Here is a 17160-nt window from a genome sequence, read left to right as displayed (position 1 = left end):
GAAATCTGGTGAGGCCCAGGCATCAGTATTTTTCCAGAGCTCCTCAGGTGATTTTACTGACATCCAGGATTGAGAACTGTTACATTAGGTTTTTGCATTTTTCATTCTAGTTGCAAACATTGCATTCTTTGGCATTTGAAAAAAAAACCCACAAAATCAGATTATTTTCCTTTTGCCAAATATAAATTCACTGATTAGCAGAGAGGACCAAAGATAGTATAATATATCTACTTGCTGGATCATACAGTTAAAGCTTTCAGCTGAGCCACATGTATGTTTTGGTGGGCACTGCATAATTCTGTACTTAGTTGCTCAGTCATGTCTGACTCTTTGCAACCCCATGGACTATAGCCAGTCTCCTCTGTCCATGGGGATTCTTCAGGCAAGAATACTGGAGTGGGTTGCCGTGCCCAGGGATCCAACCCATGTCTTCTTCATTGCAGGCAGATTCTTTACCATCTGAACCGCCAGGGCGGCTCCCCCAAAGTCATACCTTTCCTGACCGGGATTTGGACTCTGGCTGTGGCAGTGGAAGTTCTGAATCCTAGCCACTAGACCTGTGTCCACAGTGTATCTTATGCAGATGGAGCCCCTTGGAGCTGATCAGGGCACGACCTGTTCTGTGTACACAGCAGGCTGTTCTAGTCCCACCCCCTGTGCTGGGCTGTGTCTTGGCTACACTGGTGACAAGACGATGTGGTCACAGACCTGGTGGAACACCTATACTTCAGGGAAGGTGGTCACATGCAAGGTTTCCATGAGGTGTGACTGTGCTAGGGTGGGAGGGGCACTTCAGGAGCTCAGGTCAGGGCCCCTCACTCAGTCCAGGGGTCAGGCAGGACTTGCTAGAAGAAATGAACATGAGCCCAAACCCAAGAACAAGAATGGAGGGAGGTCTGGAGGTGTAGTAGAAGGAGGGTGCTGTCCACCCAGAAAGAACATCCCAGAAAGGGCAGAGAAATTTTACCGTGCTCATAACAGAGCTGAAAGAAACTCAGAAGGGGTGTGATGGGCAGGGTTAAGAAATCCGGACTCCAGGACTTCCCTGGTGGCTCAGAATCCGCCTGCCAATGCAGGAGAGACGGGTTCAATCCCTGGTCCAGGAAGATTCCCATATGCTGTGGAACAGCTAAAGCCCCTGTAACCACAGATTTTGAGCCTGTGTCCTAGAGCCCAGGCTCCACAACCAGAGAAGCCATGGCAACAAGAAGCCCATGTACCAGAAGCAGAGAGCAGCCTCCGCTCCCTGAAACTACAGAAAACCCACTTGGCCATGAAGACACAACACAGCCAATAAATAAATAAAAATTGATTTTAAAAAAAGAAAAAAATGTGGACTTCAAAGCAAAGTCTAGTTGCAAAGGCTGCTGCAGGCCAGCTTAAGAAGTCTAGCTTTACGATATGGCAATGGCAAAGGAGCTCATCGAACATGAGCATGCTGGCAACAAGTGGAGCTGAGGCTGCAGAGAGTATGGAGGACCAGTCATAGGATTCCGTGCTGATGGGGGCGGCTGGTTGAGGGTGGCCTGGGGAAGGAGGGACATGTATGAAAGATGAACAGACATGTCTGAAGGATGTCCGGGAGAGACAGAATGTAGAGAGTGCCTGAGGGCGTGGAGGTGCCATCCACTGAGGTCAGGCATGAAGCAGAGGGCTCAGGAGGATGACAACTCTGCCTTGAACATGCTGGCTTTGGGGGGCTAGTCTTACAGGTCGAGTTCCTGGGAAGCAGGCTCTGAGACGCAGTTTAGTGAGCAGGATAGTTTTGCAGGTGTGCTTTTGATGGCTACGTCACAGACGGGAGGGGAAGAAGACAGCAACAGGCGGAGGGAAAGATGGAGATGCAGGGCCCACCTATGGACACGCCTGTGGCCGTGGCAGGTCATACTCTCCCAAGCTGGCTGCACCGACTTGCACCCCAGTCTACGTGTTCTTCTTACAGTGTGATGCTGATGCTCCTCCGTGGAGAGGCGCACACTCCACACTCTTGAACCTGGGTGGACTCCTATAACTGCTCAATCAGAGTGCTGCTATACGGCTTTGGAGGCTAGGTCACGAAAGGCAATATGGCTTCTTCCTGGCTTCTTCTCTTGGGGTATGTACTTTGGGAGCCCCGAGTCACCAAGTAAGAAGCCTGGCTCTCCTGGTGCCTTTGTGCCAGAGAGGGCATGTGGAGAGGTCATACGGAGAACGAGATGCCCAGGAAGCCAGGGGTTCCGGCCCCCAGCAGTGTGAGTGTGCACGGTCCACACGCCAGACACGTGCGTGAGGCAGTGAACTTTGCATTGTGTCCAGGCCCAACTCCAAGTCAGACCAGCAGACACCGAGTGGAGCAGAGACGAACGACCTCTTTGTCCACTCTCCTACCTGGTACCTGGCCCAGATGCATCAGCAAAGTGAATGTCGTTGTTTAAAGCCATATTCCATTCTGCAGTGGTTTATGATGCAGCAAGAGATAAAGGGCACATCAGCTCTCCCCTCTGGGAGTCCCAGAATGTGGATGGCCTTTCAAAGCTCTTCCAAATAGGGCCAGAAGGCTGAGCCTTTATATTCCTGCTCTGATCAGTGATTGGACTCAGGCCGCCTCAAGAAGCCACATGAACTTGGACAAGGAGGTTCTCTCCAGCTGAGGCCATCCTGGAAGGGGCTGACAGCCGCGTGTTGGAGGCAGATAGAATTCCCTGCCACTGAAGCAGAAAGGCCTTTCCCGAAGGGAGTTCTGGGCAGCATGCCTGGTGACGGCTGCAGTCAAAGGAACAGAAGCCGCTTCCATGGTGGGCAGTTGGCAGTTCCAGTCTGGAGCTTGGAAGGGCTCAGTATTGGGGGATATCAGCCTATGACACAGTGCCCCATCCTGTGGTGTGAGACTCGGGGGACGGCCTGCACTAAGTCATCAGAATGCAGCGCCTCCCGTGAGCAGAATCAGGAGTCTGGGTCATCACCAGGCTCCCTCAGCCCAGCCTCCTGCCCACTAACATCAAGAGGCTCTGGATAAAGATGAGGTCAAACCACCAGGCAGTGGCTGAGTGCCCAGGGAGACTCCTAAGGGTGAAATGACAGCCCTGGATCACCACCGTTTGGGCAGAAGAGGCTGCGAAGGAGATGGGCTGAGGGAGGAATTGGGGGCACAAGGGGTTTCCGGTGGGAGTGGTCACTAGAGGCAGATTCAGACTGAGTCCAAGTTGGATGAGAACACCTAGCACCCCCGAATTCACAGTCATTCACAGAGTGACTGTGAATGATATGAAACAGCCCTGGTGGTGTTCATCCTTGGCTGCTTCTCAGCTGAGGCTCCTGGAGCAGAGGAAGGAACTAGAATGCAGAAGGACCCAGGAAGACTAGATGGAGTTGTCTTGAAGTGGGCCCTTCGCTCAGAGCAAAAAGGAAAGGACTGATGGGACAAGGCAAGGAAGAGTAAGACAGGACAACGTAAATGAGTAAGAAGCTGAAAGGAAAAGAAACTACCTACTAGGGAGCCTAGGGACCAGCTGAAGGAGCAAAACTCAGCCCAACGTTCACTCAGCAAGAACCCTCCGGTCTGTACAACCCACACGAGACAACATAGGGGAGGCACTCCATTGGATAGTCTAAATAGTCGCTTTCATAGCCATGAGAGCAAACGTGTTTGGAATCAATGGATTTGGGTTTGGTTCCCAGCATCACAGAGGAGTATCTCCTTGGAAAGCATTTCAGTTTTCTTTTTAAACAATTTATGTATTTATTGTTGGTCGCGCTGGGTCTTCACTGCTGCACTGAGGCTTTCTCTAGTTGCAGTAAGCTGAGGCTACTCCTCGTTGCCATGCTCGGGCTTCTCATTGCCACGGCTTCTCTCGTTGCAGAGCGCAGGCTCAGTAGCTGGGGCACACAGGTTCTAGTTGCTGCAAGGATGTGGGATATTCCTGGACCAGGGATCGAACCTGTGTCCCCTGCATTGGCAAGCAGATTTCTATTCATTGTACCACCAGGGAAGTCCCCATTTCAGTTTTCTAAGCATCCAGTTCCTTATCTGTAAAATGAGATAATAGTGCCTCATTTGCTGCTTTGCTGCAAGGACCGTACCTCATTCATTCATTTATTCAATGAGTATTTAATCATGAGCCAGACATAACGCAAGATATGGTGATACAAGGGCAAACAGCGCAGACGCGGCCCTTCGCCTCCTGGAGATAAACATTAAATAGATTATAACGTGAATGACACCTCTACAACTGCTAGAAGGGAAAAGAAAGATGAAGCATGTTAGATACTAAATATGTAATACCCGGGACATAGTAGGTGCTGAAGAAATGATATTTCTGGGAAGATATTTAAAGGGATCACACACAGCACAATTGTGAAAAGAGATACTCTACATTCAGTATCCACAGTTTTCCTCTCTCTGCTGTTTTCCTCTCCTGAGGAACTCTGGCATTTCAAGTTTTTCATATCAAAGTTAGCACTTATCTGGCACCATTAAATAGCTCCAGGAAGAAGTCAGCAGAACTGGGGGAGAGGGGGCATTGTTTCAGGGTCTTCAGAACGGCTCTTTGTGGCAACAACCTCTGAGAACACTGGTAGCCTACACTGTCATTCACTACATCCACTCACTCTTGAATTTCTTACACATAAAAACAAAGGTTTGAAAAGCATTTTCTCCTCAGGCATTAGAAGCAGCATAAAGGTGCTTTCTTGCGAGGGTAATCTGCGTAGTATCTTGGCACCTCTTTTGTTTAAAAAAAAAAAAAATTTGGAGCAATAAGGACACAAAGCTGACTCACTTGGAAGTAAAGGTTGCCAGTAGGAATGAGGAGTCAGTAGGAGAGGCATCTTACAACTGGTAACAACGCTGTCGGGACAGCGTGTTCACATCCAGCAGGGGCTGGGACGCCGCACGACTCCTGACACGTACCTGCAATAGAGCGGCTCACCCGGCTGGACCCAGGCCGGGCGTTTCCCAAAGCCTGGCCCACCACAGCGCACTTCTGCACAACAGGACGAAACCAGAAGGGGGCCACAATGTCGGGGGAGGGGGACGCGGCTGGGAGGGGCCAGACCCAGGCTCCCGCCCTTCATCTCAGCCCGTCTTCGGTGAGCAGCCCCCAGGCCCACGTACATACAGGCGTTGACTCAGGGCCCAGTGACCAGGCTCAGAGGGAAACCAGGAGGCAGCGGCTAAAGGAAGCCTGGGCCTGGGAAAATGCTGCCAGGCCAGGCCTGGAACAAAGGCGGGCAGGTTAGTACAGCTGCAGGTGCTCTGCCAGAAGCATTTTGTGCAGGTGAGAGAGAGACTGAGTGTGTGTGCGTGAGAGAGAGAGAGGGAAAGTATGAGTGCATGTGAAGGTGTGGATGTGTGAGTGTTACGTGAGCTGGTGTGTGTTTTTGCACATAGGCAGCAAGCGTGTCATCAGCCAGAACGTGTTCAAGGGTGCATGTGTCTGGGGGCACGTGAGAATGTAGGTTGTGTGTGAGACTGTGTGTGTGTGTGAGAGAGAGAAAGAGTGAGAGAGAGAGGTTGCCTGTATGAAGAGTCCACCTGAAGATGTTTAGAGATAAAGCAGCTTTAGCTGCCCTGGGTTACAACTCTGAGGCACGCCCAGTCCCGATGAGCAAGCACACTACAATTGTCATGAATTCTCGTTACGGGAAAATCTGAAGCAGCAGAGTCCCAGAGTTCCCTGAGCCACTTATCCCTGGGAGTGAAATTCCTACACACCAGCAGGTATCATGTAGAGTCTTTCCCAATTAGCAATCATAACACCTGAAGCTTTGAACAGTTGTTGTATGTTTATCTTTCTCCTCAAGCTCACTCTGCTGGCTCTCATAACCAAGTTCAGACAACCTTCTGTCTGCCAGCCACAAAGACAACGCCCACAGCCCCCACGCCAGATGGAGATCGGAGCCATTTCCATGATCGCGGTGTGTGTTCTGCCGCCTTTTTATTTAATTGTGCTTTATGATGTGCCTGCTCCCATCAAGGATTTGCAGAGGCTTACAATATTAAAAAAAAAAAAAAACACACACATCCAACAGAAATGTTTCGGAAACACCCAAAACTCAGAACAAAACTCAAGCCATAGGAAGGGAAAGATGTTCCAACGTGTGTGTTCCATGACTTAATTTTTCACGTGTGGTAAAACAGAGTCATGAGAAGCGCAATACGGAGTAATAGCTAGGAAGGTGTCTTTAGGAGTTTTACTCTGTCTGGATTTTAATTATTGTGCTGTTTGCTTAAATTCTCCAGGTCTCACTCTTCCCATCACTAAAAACAAGGACAACAGCCCTACCTCATAGGATTGAGAACAAAGTAAGATAGTACATTAAGTGCTTAATACACTGCCTGGCACACAGCAAGCAATACGCTGAGTGGTGCTGTTGTCATTTTCTTTTTTTAAATTCTTTTTATTGCAGTAAAAGTCATATAATATAAAACATACTATTTTAACCATATTTAACTGTATAGTTCAGAGGCACTAAGTACATTCCCATTGTTGGGAAGCTCTCACTGTCATCCATCTCCTGAATTTTTCACTTTCTTAAACTGAAACTATGGCCCCATTAAACATAGACTCCCCATTTTCCCTCTATCTCCCACACACCCCACTTCTGGCATTTACCAGTGCACTTTCTGACTCAATGAATTTCACTACTCTAGGTACCTCGTATAAGTGGAATCCATGTTGTTGTCATTGTCACTGACATTGTAGGATTTCACTCACACCCTAGTTGCCCCTCTTTGGGGCTGCTTGCACAGATCAAGGGGAAACTTTCCGCTCTCTGGTCTAATGCAAAGAGCACTGAGGTGAATGTACCTGCACTCCTGGCATTCAGAGCCCAGGAGTGGGCGCTGCATGGCCCACTGTCACCCACGGCAGCAAGGTTCTTCAGGCTGCACGGGAGACTACATGACTCGGTATTTCTTTCATTTCCTTTTACAGTTTTGGTTTTGTTTACAAGCTCTGTTGGACATTTGCATGAGCTGTTTGGCCTGTGGGCTCTGTGATCACCAGGCATGGAACTGAGCTGAGCTGCAGAGAAGCCGTGTGCTCAGCTGCAGGTCAGGCTGCACTGACACCATGCCAGGGCTGTGGAGGACCACGGGCCCCCGTGGGGCAGCCGGTCTCAGAGACTGCTGCTGGCCTATTTGATGGACAGGGCCAATAGCTAAAACACCTCCATGTGGGTTCTCCACTCAACCCAAGATACCTAGACACAGGATACATCCACTCTTCATGTCTCCAGTGGGCAGGTGAGAGGGGCTCCATGCTCTCCTCAAACAGCAGTCAATGCTCAAGAGAATCCCACTGAGCCCTCTTACCTGTTCAAGAACTATGCTCTATCTCCCAGCTTTCCCTTGGCATGGGCTCGGTTTCCCAGGCTCCTGAGGAGTGCACCATCTAGTCGGGACTGTGCTTGGGACTTACCTCGAGAGCCATCAACCTCATCTTGCCCAGTATTTGTTTTCCATGTGGATGTCGATCTTCCGTCCTCTTCCTCCACTCATCAAAGTTGGTTCAAAGGCTGCAGTGATTCATTGTTTATTTCTGCATCTCCCTCCTCATCTCTCAGCCCAGGTCTACTTGGTGCTCACCACCTAAGTGCCTTATAAATATTATATTTATAAATATTTGTAAATAGGTGCTATGCAAGTATTATTGGGTCAGAGCATGAAAGTAAGTGAACAAAGGAATAAAGCATTGCACAGAATGAGAAAGATGTTGAGGCAAAAATAAACCTTGGAGCCCGTTTGATGAAGCACCCACATATAATAACAATCAAGGAGACGGAGGTGGCAGCTCCCTGAGACGCGGTGAAACTCAGCGGCAGGACGGGAGTCCAGGCGTCCCACTCCTGCTGGACCCCCTGATGCTTCTCAGTTCCTCGAGGTCTTCATCGACCACTCTTCTCCAGGAGTCTCCCAGGGTCTCTGTCAGCTCCTCCTCTCGCTGAATCGCTAGTTCATTAACCAGGGTACAGCTCAGCCCCGCCTCACTGCAAACCAAATCAATAAATATTGATTGAGTGCCTACTATGTCGACAGCCGGGTGCGAACGAGCGAAGGCAGGAAGCACAGGATAGAGAGGCAGTGTGCAGCTTATCTACCTTATTGATGGTCAGTCTGACACCCAGGTCACGTCCATAGCACAGTCCAAGAAGGCAGCAGACGTGTGCGGGCTTTCAGCTGGAAAAGATAAGGGGCTGGGGGAGGGTCTCTACGGGCTCCAGAGAAAGCCCCTTTCTCCCTCGGGCAAGAGGGAGAGGAGAATGTTGTGTAAATAATGAGTGCATACTACACTCTGTTCATGCACAAGAATTCCAAGAATGATTAAACTCGACTGTGGCTCTAGGATAAACAGAAGTTTAAGGCTGCTTAGTGTACTTTGTCTCTCTCTGTTGCACATGTACTCACACACACACACGCACACACACACACAGTAAGCACATCTGCTACCTTATAACTGGTTCATAAGGAATGCAGTTTAGTCTGATGGAAAAGAAACAGTAGGAGCAGCCAAAAGACTTGACATTGTCTGTGCTCAGCAATTCACTCACTGTGATCCTGGATCTATCAGTTAATCACTCCAGGCCTCCACTTGTCCATTTATAAAAAATATTTTACTAATGTCACTGGCTATCTGCTTTACAGTGATGCTGTGATTACACAGATATAAACAGTCCTTTAGAAGTTGAACTACTGTCGGCTTCACACAGCTGAAGTATTCTTCAGAGCTGACTTAAGGATTCCATATCCCATTGAGATCACAAGGAAGTAGAAGACCTTAACAACACTATAAACCAACTAGATCTAACAGACATCTAGAGAGCACTCTACTCAACAAGTATTCCAAGCACACATGGAACATTCTCCAGGATAAACCGTATGCTAGGTCACTGCTATGGACTGAATTATGTCCAACCCCAAATTCATATCTTAAATGTCTAACCCCCCAAGGTAGGCCTATTTTGGAGTCAGGAAGTAATTAAGGTTAAATGAAGTCATAGGTGGGGCCCTGATCTGATAGGATTAGTATGTTTATAAGAGGAAATACCAATGTCAAAGAGCATATTGCCTATATTTTTTTAGAAGTTTTATGGTTTGAGGTCTTATACTTAAGTCTTTAATCCATTTTGAATTTGTTGCTGTATATGTTGTGAGAGATTAACTCTATTTGAATCACATACATGCTAATGTCCACTTTTCCCAGCACCATTTATTAAAGAGGCTATCTTTTCTCCATTGTATAGTTTTGCTTCCTATGTCACAGATAATTTGCTTATATAAGTGTGGGTTCATTTCTGGGTTCTCTATTCAGTTCCATTGATCTGAGTATATTTTTGTGTCAATACCATACTGTTTTGATTACAGTAGCTTTGTAATACAGTTTGTAAACAGGAAGCATGATACCTCCAGCTTCGTTCTTTCTCAGGATTGTTGTGGCTCTTGTTTTTCATGGTTTCATACAAATTTAGAATTATTTCTTTTAGTTCTATGAAAAATGGCATCGATATTTTTGATTGCATTGAATCTGTAGATTGCCTTGGGTAGTATGATCATTTTAAAGATATTAATTCTTCCAATGCATGAATATGGTATGTCTTTCCAACTGTGTTGTCTTCTTTCATCAACGTACAGGTGTTTAACCTGCTTACTTAGATGTATTCCTAGCTATTCTGTTCTTTTTGATGTGATTGTAAGTAGCACTGTATTCTTAATTTATCTTTCTGACAGTTAGTTTGCTGTTAGTGTATGGAAGTGCAACAGGTTTTTGTATATTAATTTTGTGTCCTGCAAGTTTATTGAATTTGTTGATGAATTCTAGTGTTTATTTATTTTTTTGTGGTGTCTTTAGGGTTTTCTGTGCATAGCATCGGAGAAGGCAATGGCACCCCACTCCAGTACTCTTGCCTGGAAAATCCCATGGATGGAGGAGCCTGGTAGGTTGCAGTCCATGGGGTCGCTAAGAGTCGGACAGGACTGAGCAACTTCCCTTTCACTTTTCACTTTCATGCATTGGAGAAGGAAATGGCAACCCACTCCAGTGTTCTTGCCTTGAGAGTCCCAGGGACGGGGGAGCCTGGTGGGCTGCCGTCTATGCGGTAGCACAGAGTCGGACATGACTGAAGTGACTTAGCAGCAGTGCATAGTATCATGTCATCTGTAAACGGTGAGGAGTTTCACTTCTCCGTTTCCAATTTGGATTCTTTTTATTTCTTTTTCTCATTGATAGTATTAGAAGCGGCTAGGACTTCCAATACTATGTTGAATAACAGTGGTGACAGTGCATCCTGTCTTCTTCCTGATCTTAGAAAAAGCGCTTTCAGCTTTTCACTGTTGAGTATAATGCTGGCCATGGGCTTGTCATATTTGGCCTTTACTGTGTTGTAGTATATTCCCTCTATACCCACTTTGTTGGACATTTTTCCCAACAGGCCCATGAAAAGATGCTCAGTATCATTAATCATCAGGGAAACACAAATCAAAACCACAGTGAGGCATCACCCCACTCCTGTCCTAATGGCTAGGACCCAAAAGACAACAAGTAACAAGTCAGAGAGAATGTGGAGAAAAGGGAACTCTCGTGCACTATTGGTGGGAATGTAAATTGGTGCAGTCACTATGGGAAACAGTTTGAAGACTCCTCAAGAAATTAAAATAGAACAGCTGCATAATCCAGCAGCTCCATCCAAAGAAAATGAAAACACAAATTTGAAAAGATGTAAGGAGCCCTATGTCCACCGCAGCATTATTTACAGCAGCCAAGATAGGAGAGTAACCTAAGGAGACATCGCGTTACATTGCTCAGTCATGTCTGATTCTTTGTGACCCCAGGGACTGTAGCCTGCCAGGCTCTCCTGTCCATGGGGATTCTCCAGGCCAGAATACTGGAGTGGTTTGCCATGCCCTTCTCCAAGGGATCTTCCCAACCCAGGGATCGAATCCAGGTCCCCCAAGTTGCAGGCAGATTCTTTACCATCTGAGCCACCAGGGAAGCCCACAATAGAGTATTACTCAGCCATAAAAAATAATGAAATCTTGGAACAACACGGATGGACCCAGAGGGTGTTATGTTAAGTGAAATAATTTAGGCAAATATTGTATGATTTCACTTACATGTAGAATCTAACAAAGCAAAACAAATGGACAAACATAATCAAACAGAAACAGTTATAGATACAGAGAAAAAACAGCTGGTTGCCAGAGGAGAGGAAGGTAGAAAGAGAAAAAAAAAACAGATGAGTGAGTGAGATTAAGAGGTAAAAATTTCCAGTTGCAAAATAAATGAGTCATGGGAATGATATGTACAGTGTGGGGTATGTAGTCAGTAACAATGTAATATCTTTGTATGGTGACAGATTGTAACTAGACTTATTACATGATCCTTTTGAAATGTACAGAAGTATCGAATCACTATGTCCTGTGCCAGGAACTAACATAATGTTATGCTTCAAAAACAACAAAAAAATAAACTCATAGAAAAAGAGATCAGATTTGCGGTTTTGAGAGGCAAGGCATGACGGGAGGGGAAATTGGATGAAAGTGGTCAAGAGGTAGAAACTTTCAGATAAATATAAGATAAATAAGTACTAGTAAGATAAATAAGTACTAGGGATATAATGTCGGAGAAGGCAATGGCACCCCACTCCAGTACTCTTGCCTGTAAAATCCCATGGACGGAGGAGCCTGGTGGGCTGCAGTCCATGGGGTCGCTAAGGGTCGGACACGACTGAGCGACTTCACTTTCACTTTTCACTTTCATACATTGGAAAAGGAAATGGCAACCCACTCCAGTGATTTTGCCTGGAGAATCCCAGGGACAGGGGAGCCTGGTGGGCTGCCGTCTATGGGGTCACGTAGAGTCGGACACAACTGAAGTGACTTAGCAGTAGCAGTAGGGATATAATGTCCATGATAAATATAATTAATACTGCTGTATGTTATCGATAAGAGTTGTTAAGAGTAAATCTTAAGAGTTCTCGTCATAAGAAAATGTTTTTCTGTGTTTTTAGTTTTGTGTCTATATGAGATGATAGATGTTCACTAAACATACAGTGGTCGTCATTTCATGATGTATATAATTCAAATCATTATACTATGCACCTTGAAATTATATAGTGCTGTTTGTCAATTATATCTCAATAAAATTAGAAGTAAAATAAAAAGAAATGCCTGCAAGCTGGCGCTCTCTCTCTCTCTCTACTGTGTGAGGAAGGTGGCCATCTATAAGCCAGGGAGACAGTTTTCATCAGGAACTAAACAGGCTAACTAACACCTTGATCATAGATTTCCCAGCATCCAGAACTAAGAAAACAAATTCATTTTGTTTTAAGCTACCCAGTCTGTGCTATTTTGTTATGGCAGTCACAAAACAAACTAAACAAACCTCAATACACTTAAACGGAGAGAAATCATACAAAGTATGGCCTCTGACTACAGTGAAATGATATTAGAAATCACCAGCAGGGAAAAATTGGGGAAACTCAGAAATATGTGGAAATTAAACAGAATACTCCTAAATAACCAATGGGTCAAAGGAGAAATCAAAAGAAATCAGAAAATCCTTTGGGATGGATGCAAATGAACACACAATGTATTGAAATGTACAGAATTCAGTTAAAGCCCTCCTTAAAGGGTGATGTAGAGTGACGAATGCTTACATTAAGAAAGGAGAAAGATCTCAAGTCAGTAACCTGAACTTCCATAATAAGACACTGGAACAAGAAGAACAAGCCTAAGCAAGCAGAAGGAAGGAAATAATAAAGACTAGAGTCAAAATTCAATGAAATAGAGACAAGAAAGATCATAGAGAAAAATCAATGAAACCAAAAGCTGGTACCGAAAGACCAACAAAAAAGACAAATACTGGACTTCCCTGGTGGTCCAGTGGTTAAGAATCTGCCTGCCAATGCAGGGGACACAGGTTTGATCCCTGGTCTGGGAAGATTCCACCTGTCTTGGGGAAATTAAGCTCATGTGTCACAACTACTAAAGCATCTGGGCTGGGCAATGAGAAGCCACTGCAACGAGAAGCCCCTCACACCACAACTAGAGAAAGCTTGCTGCAACTAGAGAAAGCCTGTGAGTAGCAACAAAGATCCAGTGCAGCCAAAAGCGTAAATTAAAAAATAATTAACTTTAAGAAACAGACAAATGTTTAGTAGATTGACCAAAAGTCATGTCTAAACAGACTTCACTGAGGAGAGAGCCCTCAGACCACCCATCCTATAAAACAGCCAAAGAGGTCGAGGCTTTAAGCCTGGGCAGTAAGGACAAGGCAGAGGCAAGACTGGAAACCAAATAGGCTGACCCAACCTGGGGCTTCTGATGCTTGCCAAATGAATGCTCGCATACCAACCTATATTTGAAAGACAATAGGAAAGCCAAAGAAGAGAACTGTGCTATGTCTTAAAATAAGAAACCCTTGAGTGAGTCAATCATTGCCTCCTACTTTGTCTTCCTGCATGAATCAAAAAGGGTTTTATTTTGACTCACTCGAAGTAGGGATTCCTCCAAGCGTTAGACTTGTTTTCTCTGGTTTCAGAAGAACAATCCACAGCTGTAATAGATGTGGCAGGAGAGAGGTGAAATCTTACTTCTATAAATGGTCATGATGACTGTTTCAGAATTATAATCCTGGATAGGAAGACAAATGGGAGGTGGAAGAGCCAGGGCACACACTGCATTAGAAAACATGGTGGGTCTTGGAATCAGGATTCCCCAGACCATGCCCTGTGTCTCTTGTAGCATCGTAGAAGCGCCGAGTGTGTGGCAGAACCTGAGGTGATCCTGTTCTAGGTGATTTTAGAGAGAATGCTTGTTTCTCTCAGGGAAAGATGAGTCTAAGGACACAATTAAAACCTTAGGATAACACTCTTGTTTTCTTTTTTTTTTTTTAATATTTATTTATTTGGTTGCACCAGGTCTTGGTTGCAGAAGGCAGAATCTTTGATCTTCACTAGAGCATGCAGGATCTTTCATTGCAGCATGTGGGATCTAGTTCCCTGAATGCGGATTGAACCTGGGTCCCCTGCATTCAGAACTCGGCGTCTTAGCCACTGGACCACCAGGGAAGTCCACATTGTTCTCTTTCTTGAGCAAGCAGTTTATGGCAGTCCCACGTGGGGGCATGACAACTCACACATCTAGATTTTGCCGTCCTTAAGATTTTCTCACAGGATTCCAGCAACAGACTTGCCTTTACAACACCAGTTGAGCTTGCTCTTCCCCTCGATATAAATTTCATTCAGCTAATGGGATAGTAGGACCTGAAGGTAGAGAGGTGTTTTTGGTTGTAGTTAAATGAACTGAAGTAAAAAGGAAGAAACCTTGCAATCACAATAATAACAGGTAATATTTATTGAGCACTTGTAGCCAAGCAGTGTTCAAAGTACTTCACATGGATTAACTCATTTAATCTCAAAAATGTTGTGATGCTGGTACTATTACTGACTCCATTTTACAGGTAAGAAAATCAAGGCAGTTAGGTAATCTGCCCAAGGTCACAAGAGACTGAGCTCCATTAAGTCTGTATTCTTATCCAGCCCCTTCAGGGAGTCAGCTTTAAGATTCGGATCTACAAAGTGCTGTTATTTATTATTTATCTACTTATTCAGCCTTTTTCAAATTCCTACATAATTCCTCCAGCTGTAATCCTCTTCAGGAATTTGAGTGATAAACAAATTCAGGGTCATAATATGCTAGAAAATAAAAACTGGGAGAGATCTTTGAAAATACATAATCTAAGCCTCTTCCATTCAGTGGAGACTGAGGTTCATAGTTTCACACAGTATTAATGGTAAAAGAATTATTTAGTTAAAGCACAACCACATAGTTCTAGTTTCAGTGGAGACCACTAAACAACAAATCTATTTTTTAGATTCTTCTAAACTAATTCTGGATCTTCTTGGGAAAACATAGAGCCTGCCCAAGAAGTCTAGACCTGCCCACGGATTAGAATCACCCGAAACACTTTTTACACATACTTAAGCTTGGGCCCCTTGAATCAGAACACCTGGGGCAGAGTTTGGACAATTATGTGTTTCTATAATTATCCCAGGTGAACCCCGTGCATAGTAAAAGAAGAAAATCATTTATTTAGTCAACATTTGATGTGCTCTTGGTGATGGTGGAATCGCTTTTCATTCCATAGGGAGTCCTTCCTACAATAGTCTGGGCATCTTAGAAAGGCAAAGACAGTGTGGCTGTTCCTTTCTGAGTTCTTTCTGTGAGTCAAGAATCACTTTCAGGACTTTCTTGGTGGTCCAGTGGTTAAGAATCTACCTGTCAATGCAGAGGACACAGGTTCAATCCCTTGTCCGGGAAGATCCCACATGCTATGGAGGGGACTAAGCTTATGCGTCAAAACTACGGAAGCCTGCATGCCTAGAGCTGATGCTCTGCAACAAGAGGGGCCATTGCAATGAGAAGCCTACGCAGCACAACTAGAGAAAGCCTGTGTGTAGCAACGAAGACCAAGCATACCCAAAAATAAACAAATAAAAAGTGAATCACTTTATAGCATGTAACTATGCTATGAAACGGGCTTCCCCGGGGACTCAGATGGTAAAGAATACTCCAATGTGGGATTGGACCCTGGGTCCAATCCCTGGGTTGGGAAGATCCCCTGGAGGAGGGCATGGCAACCCACTTCAGTATTCTTGCCTGGAGAATCCCCATGGACAGGAGAGGCTGGGGGACTACAGACCCTGGGGTTGCAAAGAGTCGGACGTGACTGAGCGACTAAGCACAGCCCAGCACGTGCTATGAAATTCCCAATATTCCATAAGCCTGGTATTAAGTTTAAGGAGATGAGTGTGCTGGAGAAAACACAAGCTTTTTGAAGTTGGTTAGTGTGTCTTTGTCTAATCTAGAAAAGCATCATCTGATGCCTTTATGTCTGATAGGTATCCACGCACAAGCCAACCTTGGCTTTCCCTCCCTTGGCATGCAAACGCCTGAGGGTCCCAGACCAACTCTCTAGCCTCAAGCTAAAATCAGGCTAAAATCTAAAGATATTTAGTTATTAAAAAAAAAAAAAAGAGGAGGATGGGGAAAGAAAAAAAGTAAAGTGTGGATCAAATAAATGGCAGATTGTCTTCCCACAGAAATAATCAGCTCGCCTGCCCAGAGAGCAAGTCCTAAGGTCCAGGAGCAAGTCCTGTGGAGTAAGTGGGAGGCGACAGAATGCCAAAGCCGAAACCTGCCCCCTCAACCACCCCCACTCCCACCCCCCACCTGTCAGTCTTCCTGCACTAAATAAACAAACATCCATTTGAATTACTTTACTTCTTTCTATGCTGCCCATCTCTATACCAACTCAATGGATGTGAGTTTGAGCAAACTCCGGGAGAAGCTGAAGGACTGGCTTGCTGCAGTCTGTGGGGTCGCAGAGTGGCACACAACTTTGCGACTGAAAACAAATAGTGTTTTGTGGCAAGAGTTGTGTAAAACTGCATTTTGTTAGTTTGAATAAGTCAATTTGAATGACTCAATTTTTGTTTTAAAGCCTGAGATCAAACAGAGGTGAAGGAAAGAGGGGGCTGGGGTGGGGTTAAATGGTGCATTTGAGATGTTTGCCTTGGGGGATACGAGAGGGAAAGGAAGGAAAGCAGGCCATGAACCACGGGGAGGTGCAGGGCTCCCCCAGCCCCTGTAGCACCTTACAGCAGAGAGAGGCACTGCGTTAGCACCAATGAGGACTCAAGGAAGAGTGCTGGAATCCAATGCTGTTTTCTAAGATAGGAACAGCCAGAAGATGTGAAGTAATGAAAGCTCTTTGATGAGCAGTGACTAAAGCATCAGGGTCCGAAGAAAAATTGCAATTGGAAAATGTAGCCGAAATTGTTTCCTAAACTGGTAAATAAAAGCAAAGCGTGTGCCGAGAACGTAAATACCTTAGTGAGCTGTACCTGTAATCAGCTTGTATTGATGAGAGAGGGTCGGAGAAGGCAATCGCACCCCACTCCAGTACTCTTGCCTGGAAAATCCCATGGGTGGAGGAGCCTGGTGGGCTGCAGTCCACCGGGTTGAGAAGAGTCGACTGAGCGACTTCCCTTTCACTTTTCACTTTCATGCATTGGAGAAGGAAATGGCAACCCACTCCAGTGTTCTTGCCTGGAGAATCCCAGGGACGGGGGAGCCTGGTGGGCTGCCATCTATGGGGTCGCACAGAGTCGGACACAACT

The 17160-nt window shown here is 45.6% G+C and overlaps 1 long non-coding RNA gene across 1 annotated transcript; it reads right to left on the bottom strand.

Annotated features, from left to right (window-relative positions):
* Nucleotides 1–5877: 5877 nt before the first annotated feature.
* Nucleotides 5878–8250, bottom strand: LOC138445929 (uncharacterized). Its single transcript, XR_011259052.1, has 2 exons — nt 8080–8250; nt 5878–7968 (listed from the first exon to the last, which is right to left on the bottom strand). It is a non-coding gene; the product is annotated as an uncharacterized lncRNA (long non-coding RNA).
* Nucleotides 8251–17160: the final 8910 nt, after the last annotated feature.

The sequence above is a fragment of the Ovis canadensis genome, chromosome 9 (assembly GCF_042477335.2).
Source record: "Ovis canadensis isolate MfBH-ARS-UI-01 breed Bighorn chromosome 9, ARS-UI_OviCan_v2, whole genome shotgun sequence".
Taxonomy (NCBI): domain Eukaryota; kingdom Metazoa; phylum Chordata; class Mammalia; order Artiodactyla; family Bovidae; genus Ovis; species Ovis canadensis.
This window is presented reverse-complemented; position numbering and strand designations above follow the sequence as displayed.